The sequence below is a fragment of the Ictidomys tridecemlineatus genome, chromosome 7 (genome assembly GCF_052094955.1).
Source record: "Ictidomys tridecemlineatus isolate mIctTri1 chromosome 7, mIctTri1.hap1, whole genome shotgun sequence".
Classification (NCBI taxonomy): Eukaryota; Metazoa; Chordata; class Mammalia; order Rodentia; family Sciuridae; genus Ictidomys; species Ictidomys tridecemlineatus.
Window position 1 is genome coordinate 133,381,549 of NC_135483.1, and position 7,318 is coordinate 133,388,866.

Consider the following 7,318-nt stretch of genomic DNA (forward strand, 5'->3'; position numbering starts at 1 on the left):
TGCAAATAAAGAATTATATTCATAAAATATGCTAAGATATAATTGTTTAATACTTTTTTTTGTTTTAAATGCTTCTTACTACCTAGAAATATTATGAAATAGAGGATGGAAGAATCAGATTTAATACAAATTAGATAGTCATTCCATGAAGTTAAATAGAATTTTTATATATCCTTATCCATTTGAGACAGGGTAGGGGTGTTGATGGAATTGCAGTAAGAGGCAGTGTGAAAAGTGGAGGAATTACTTCACATTTCTTTCTACAAAATATGTCCGAAGTTATTATGAGGAGATACTCTGCTGGCAACTACCAAGAAAATGAAAACTAGGAATGCAATGAGAATATGGTCATCATATTGGGTTTACATTTTTAGCAAAATCAAACACACATATGTACTTTTAATCTTGGTTAGAAAAATGTCGTGAAAGTGCCATTCAGTATATGTTGGACTCCTCACATGAGCAGCCACTTTCTGGAACAATGGGCTATAATTAAATATTCCAGAGTAAACGAAACCCATATTGTTCCCTCACCTTAGTAAAAAACGTAGACAAGTTCTATTAAGATATATAGATACCTAACATGCTTTATTTTTTTTCCAATTGGTAAATAAAAGAAATGATTATTTTTTATTTCTGGTAATCAACTCTTTACCTTGGCATATCAACTTAGTTGTATAGATCTATCTGCCAGTAGACTTCACTCTTCCAATTAGCCTCAACAGAAAAAGTATGCATGCATAGATCCTCTAAATTTAAAAAAAAAAGTATATAAAAATCTGCTAAGACTGCTTCTTCCCGGCACATCAGGTAGGTTTTTAAAAATAATAATAATAAAGTTCTAAGACAACAATGTAATGTGCTGCATCCATTGATAAGCCACAGGAGCATGAGTAAAGTGGACAGGTGGAGGAAAGTCCATACCACAAGATGAACCAAGTGGGCTTTGGTGTAGAGAATTCTATGAGTAAATGAGTCAATTTTTAAGACTTCTGCAAAAGCTTAATTACCTTATTGTACATCAGGAACCAGACTTTTCTTCTCAATCCTTTCTCAGATGTATGTACAATTCATATTTTCTTCTTCTATGTAAATTTCTAGTTTTGTAGTATGGAGGGGAATATCCTCTGAGCATCAAAGAATTGATATAGTTAACAATAGACCCGAATTGTGCTTCAAGCGCTTCTATTTGTACTGGAGATGTGATCCCAGTTTTCATTCCAATTTCTCTCACACTTATAATGAAGCTACAATATTTTTACAACTACCCTTCCTTATATTCAAACACCAGAATGCTAATGATATTTTGGTGATAGTGCTGATGACTGTACAGGCAATGCTTCTGTATTTAGTGGCATCTCCTTACAACATGGTTTGCTAAAGATCACAGTTCAGTCTGAGATGTGCCGTTGCTTTACTTTTTCCAGTAGGATTTTGTTCCTACATTACCAGAGGAACACCACTATATTTTGGTCTCTTTTATAAGACAGGTTTACGCTGTGAAGTCCAGAGAGGAGGTCTTGAATTATTACTAAATCACTTGTCACTATAATTATGAAACGTTTTACTAATCCTTCTTACATTCATGAAATATTGGTTTTGAGTTATTAACTGTGAATAATGAGTAAAATAAAAACGTGAAAAACTTTCAAACTTCCGTCACTTCTAATATTTTGAGATTTTACTGTCACTGACTGATGTGGAGGTAACCTATTTACACTGACTCAAACTGTTGACATTTAAGTGTTAAAAAAAAAAACACTATCTAAGCAGTGGAAAGAATATAGGAATGACATTCACGAATATTTCCAGCTGTCAACAAGTCGGGATTCTTACTAACTGTGAGCCCTTGAAGTACTGGGTGCTTTGGATGGAGTGAGAAATACTGTTACTCCAGGTTTTACTTTTTTTTTTTTTGGTAACCATATACTTGTCTGAACTAATTAGCAAAATATGTATTTTTCCACTTCTCCTATCTCTAATGTGCATGATCCTCTCTTTAAACAATAGCAGAAAATAATATTTTCAGGCATTTAACAGACAGATGGAATAGGTGATCATTCACATGAAAACCAAGGACACCACCATCCCATAAGAAAGAATTTAATTAAAGATCTATTTTTAGTAAGTAGGTAAGTAGTAGCACAAACTGTAAAATGTTCCTACACACACTAAATCATGGAAAAAAGATTAAATGAGTATTATTTTCTTTTGTCTTGCTGAGGAAAATATAACCTTTCATTTGAACATTGAAGGAAAACACCCCCGCTGATGTTTCAGTAGCATGTCTACCCCTGCATGTTTCCACTCTTACTGAAATGAGTGGGTCTGTCTCTCTACATCTCCTGGCTTCTTGTTTTCTAAGACGAAAGGCAGAAAGACAAAAATGCAAGGGAGTAAACAAGGCACCCATTTTCCTTATCAGTAATAAAATTAATGAAAAAGCAGTTCCTATGCATCTCATTGTCATGGGAAAGGATGTTAATACTTGCTAAGAGGGCAGAACTTAGTGACTAAGTGTTTTGCACTAACCAGCCTGACCTTTGTTCCTAGCTCCACCACTTACTGATTGTATAAACTTAGCAAATTACTGGATTTCCTCATGCCTCAATTTTCTCAGCTGAACAAGGAAGATAACAATAGCTACTAATCTATTGTTTTTTGTGGCACATACTACCAATCACCATATTGCTCACTGTTCTTATTCCTTCTTCTTTGCCCTGGTCTTACTCTTTCAACTGCTTTGAATAATTTTGGTAGGTGGCAGGGTTTCTCAGCAGTGCTTCCACACTGCCAATTTCTCTTTTGTATTCTTCAGATTTTGTTATACATGTGTATGTTGTGTATTAAATTACTCTAAAACTTAGCTACTTTAAAAGCAACATATGTATTTTTTTAAAAATCTTGCTTTTTGTGTGTGTGTGTGTGTGTGTGGTGCTGGGGATTGAACTCAGGGCCTTGTGTATATGAGGCAAACACTCCACCAACTGAGCTATCTCTCCAGCACTTCATGTTTCAATTTCTCTGCATTTAGTTCGACCTTTCTGATGAATGATAGTCTGTCAACTGGGACTATGGTATTATCTGAAAGTCAAATAGGACTATGGCATCATCTGAAGATGCAATCAGGGGAGGATCTGCGACAGAACTCACTAACATGACCAGCTGCAGAGTCATAAGGCAACCTCAGGCAAGGCCCAGGTGGTAAAGGATAGCAGGTTTCCAATGACTACGGTTAATTTGTAGGTTGTCTTTCCATTTTAGTAATACTGTTTCTTAATTTATTAAGCCAGATTTTTTATCCTATTTTCATAAAATTACGCCTAAAGTGTACTCATGTAAGATTAGATGTTACTAATGTCTTGGGAGGAGATAGAGATGGATTTATATCACAGAAAGCAAAAAAAAAAAAATCCAATTTAATATTATACTTTTTATGTTATTCAAAGAAATCCATAAATAAGATTTTACAATATCAATTTGTACTAACCTGCATCATGAGAACTAGCTGGGATCTCCTTTCATTCCCTCTCATCTTTTCTCTTCATCTGCTTCCCTCTGATTGGCAAATTCAACCCACTGTACAGCAATTAACCAATGTTCAGTGGCTGTTACCCATCTAAATTAGTGGATTTGATACTAATGTACTCTAAAGAATCAAAAATCTTTACATTTAATAGCATTCAAATACTTAGAAAACTATTATTGTATTAAATAGCAGTGATATTTCTTCTCAAATTTACTTTAGGTGTTTCAATTCTTATTAGTTTTTACTTTGGGGATTTCTATAGTTCTATAATATAGAAATTTGGCTGTGGGCTAATTCGGTTTTTAACAATTAAAATAGTTTTATTTAAGCTGCTTATTACCTGCCTATTTATAATATTGAGAACCTTCAATGTAAGGTTTTAAAAGTTTTTATTATTATAGGTATTCCTATCATTTTTGTGTTTCCTCACCATGTTGAGGTATGAACAATTAGGTTCATTTCAGACATTTGAAGAAGAAGAAAAGTAAGTGTATAAGGACTCAGGACAATGTCCAGGTCTTTTGTCAAATATTCTCTGGCCTTATTTAATTATATTTCTATAGATACTTCTAGTTTTTATTTTGCAATTTAATGTGCCATTTGCTTTCCTTTGTAGCTAAAGTTGTGATATAATCTGCTATTAATTTAATTTGTCAAATTTAAAATGTTTATCATCTCTTTCAAAATTCTAATTGTTGAAAATTGAAAATTACACTATGAGAACTTAATTCTTTGCACTAAAGATTTACAGCAATCCAACCCAAAACCAAACAAATGTTTTGAAGGAGACTGTATTGAAGATTTAACTAGTAATGGTAAAATAAATAAATAAATAAATAAAATGTTTCAGACCAACCATACACATAGGAGAAGAAAAGGGTTAAATAAAGCAAGAGTATTATATATTAAAACAAGAATTGATATTAGTATGTGAGACAGAAATATATGAAGGGAGCAGATCACTAGAGGGAATGTTGTAAACTTTCAGATTCTTAATCATATTTTACAGCAAAATAAAACAAGAAATCCCTGGTGTTTCAAATAATATCCATCACTGAACTGTTTTCGTGAGCTTAATGATTGATATTAACTTTTATTTTCCACATTTTGGTTGTCCATGATAACTTTTTCATTTATACAGTCAATTAGCTTTTACAAATTTAACTTGTAATAATAAGAGTGACCTAACTTCAACTATCTTTGTTGACATTATGCTTCATTCAAATCAGCTAAAATATTTTAAATTCAAAAGAAAAAGATACTAGCAAAGGGCAGACTAATGTATTAAATTACCTGAGAGGAAAAAGAAAATCTTTTTTGTTTCAATTCACATTAGCACTAACCTTTTGAAATTCAGGACGAAAGTGATAGGTAGCATTAGCTCTTTGCTAGACAGTGTTTTTTCTTCAGAAAATGTTAGCAAATTTCCATTGTTAAAATAACTTTTTCCTTTGACAAGCACAGAACTGTATACTTCACATAATCACAATGTACATGCCATCAAGGAGATGTTCAAAAACTGGGCCCAGTATTAATAAAGAAAAAAGACTTATTATTGTCATTTCTCATTCTATTTCAACCCAAGGAGTGTTTTTCTTTTCCATTCTCCATTTAACAAGGTTCTTTGTATATCTACTGATTTTTTCCCTCCATGTTAAATAACTGTCTCAATGCTCCTAAGTTTATCTTCTCCAGACACTTTCTAGGAATTACTGGGACATTCTGAATTTCAATAGGGTCTTGTTCCTGGCAGTGATGCATATATCCCATTTTTCTATTTCCTTCTCATAGCAATAGGAAACTCAGAATAAATATATTAAAAAAAACCAAGGTGACAAAATAATCAGCCAAAACTCACCTGGTCAACAGTTGTTGTATGAAGCAAAGTCATCAACTAATTATAAAGATTTGTATATGTCTGTTTTCCCCTTATTAGCACACAAGCAAATAAAATTTGTCATTAGCACAAAGTATATCACTAAATCACTTAGGGAAGAACTCATAGAATCTTTACTCAGATGCAAGCATAATTCTTCCAGGCTACTGCCCTATGTGAGATAATAAAAAATAACTTCTTGTGAAATAATAATGCACTTCTACAATGATAATCAAAGTAACATAATATTTCAGGTATTATTTTATCTAAATATTTTGTATATATTAACTTTTCCCTTAATGATATTAAATATGAGTAAAATTAATTATTATGGACCAATTGTTTATTACATTAGCAGGCTTCTGATAAGAAATTTATACCATATCTATAACATAGCCCTATGAGGTAGCCACTATTATTATTTTCCTCATGAAGAAAAATACTGAGAGATTAACTTATGTAGAAGTTACAGAAGTTCTAATATATATATATATATATACGTATATATATATACACACATATATACCTGCTTGTTTTATCACCTTGGTTTTTCAGTATATAAATATTATATATATAATTTATATTATATATATATATAAATTAGCTAGAGTGGGAAAAGGAGAGTTATTGTCACACTCAAGAACAGCTCACACAGTGGAAGGGAAAAGACCTTCAGGATTGGAATGGAAGACCCAGAGCTATCCAAACCCAACCCTTAGCAGCTTTTGTCAACTCTGAACATCTTGATTCTTCCATAAGCTAAGAAAAATAAGTGAATTTTCTCTTTCCCCTTCAACTTGGTAAACCTAGGAAAGACACTGAATGAGAATACTACTAATGAAGTTTCACTTCAGATACTGTGTTAAAAAATTTTACACTCCACAAAATTCCAAATGGCTGGTTATTATTATGCCCATTTTTATTTTAACAGAGAAGGAAAATAAGCTTAGAGAGGTCAAGGGGCTTGCCCAAGTTGCAGTAGTTAGTAGGTGACTGTTCTTGCTTTCCAATTAAGGCAGTGTGACAAAGATCCCATCCCTTTGCAACTATTCCATCTGCACTGTCGCCCACTGACCTGGCCTAGGTCTCAAACCTGGCAATGAATCAATTGCACTGGCCAGGCCAAAGTTATTATACTGGCTCTATCTAGGTCCCATGCCAAACCTGGAGGCAGAAGGCTTACATCCGTCACAGAAAGAACTGGGCATTTCAAGGAACTTCCTTGAGATTATAGGGCAGTAACTTGGAATGTCACTAGGAATTTAGCTTTGTTAATTCCAGAGTCCAAATTCTTACCTTACTTATACTATCTTTAATAGCATCTTGTGTTGCTATCTCATTTTACAAATGAAAAAGTCTACATGGCAAAATCTAAATTTCCCCAAATTTATGTGGAAGAAATTAGAGGGAAACAAAACTTGATCTACATCCTGTCATCCCTTAACCCAAAGCTTTGCCCGCCCTTCTCAGCTTCTTTGTAGTAGTTGATGAAATGTTTGTATTATAACTATTTCTAAAGAAAGCTGTTTCAAAGACTCCCATCTAAGGAACTGAGAAAGCTCAAGCATTCAGTAGTAAAATCGGGTCTGTATTTAGTTTCTGTACTAGTTTGCTGGGGTTGCTGTAATGAAGTACCACAACGTGGTTGTGAAACTACAGAAAGTCATCATTTCACAGTTGTTGAGAATAGAGGTTTGAACTTCTAGGTGTCAACATGATTGGTGTCTTCTGAAAGTTGTGAGGGTGATCTCTCCATTTCATTCTTAACTTGTAATTATTGTCTTTTGCTGGCAGTCTTCGGTGTTCTTTGGCTTGTAGATACATCACCCGCATTTCCTTTTCATAGTCTCATTGTATTCCTCCCAAGTCTGTCTGTGTCCCAAGTTCCCCATTTTATAAAGACACCAATCATA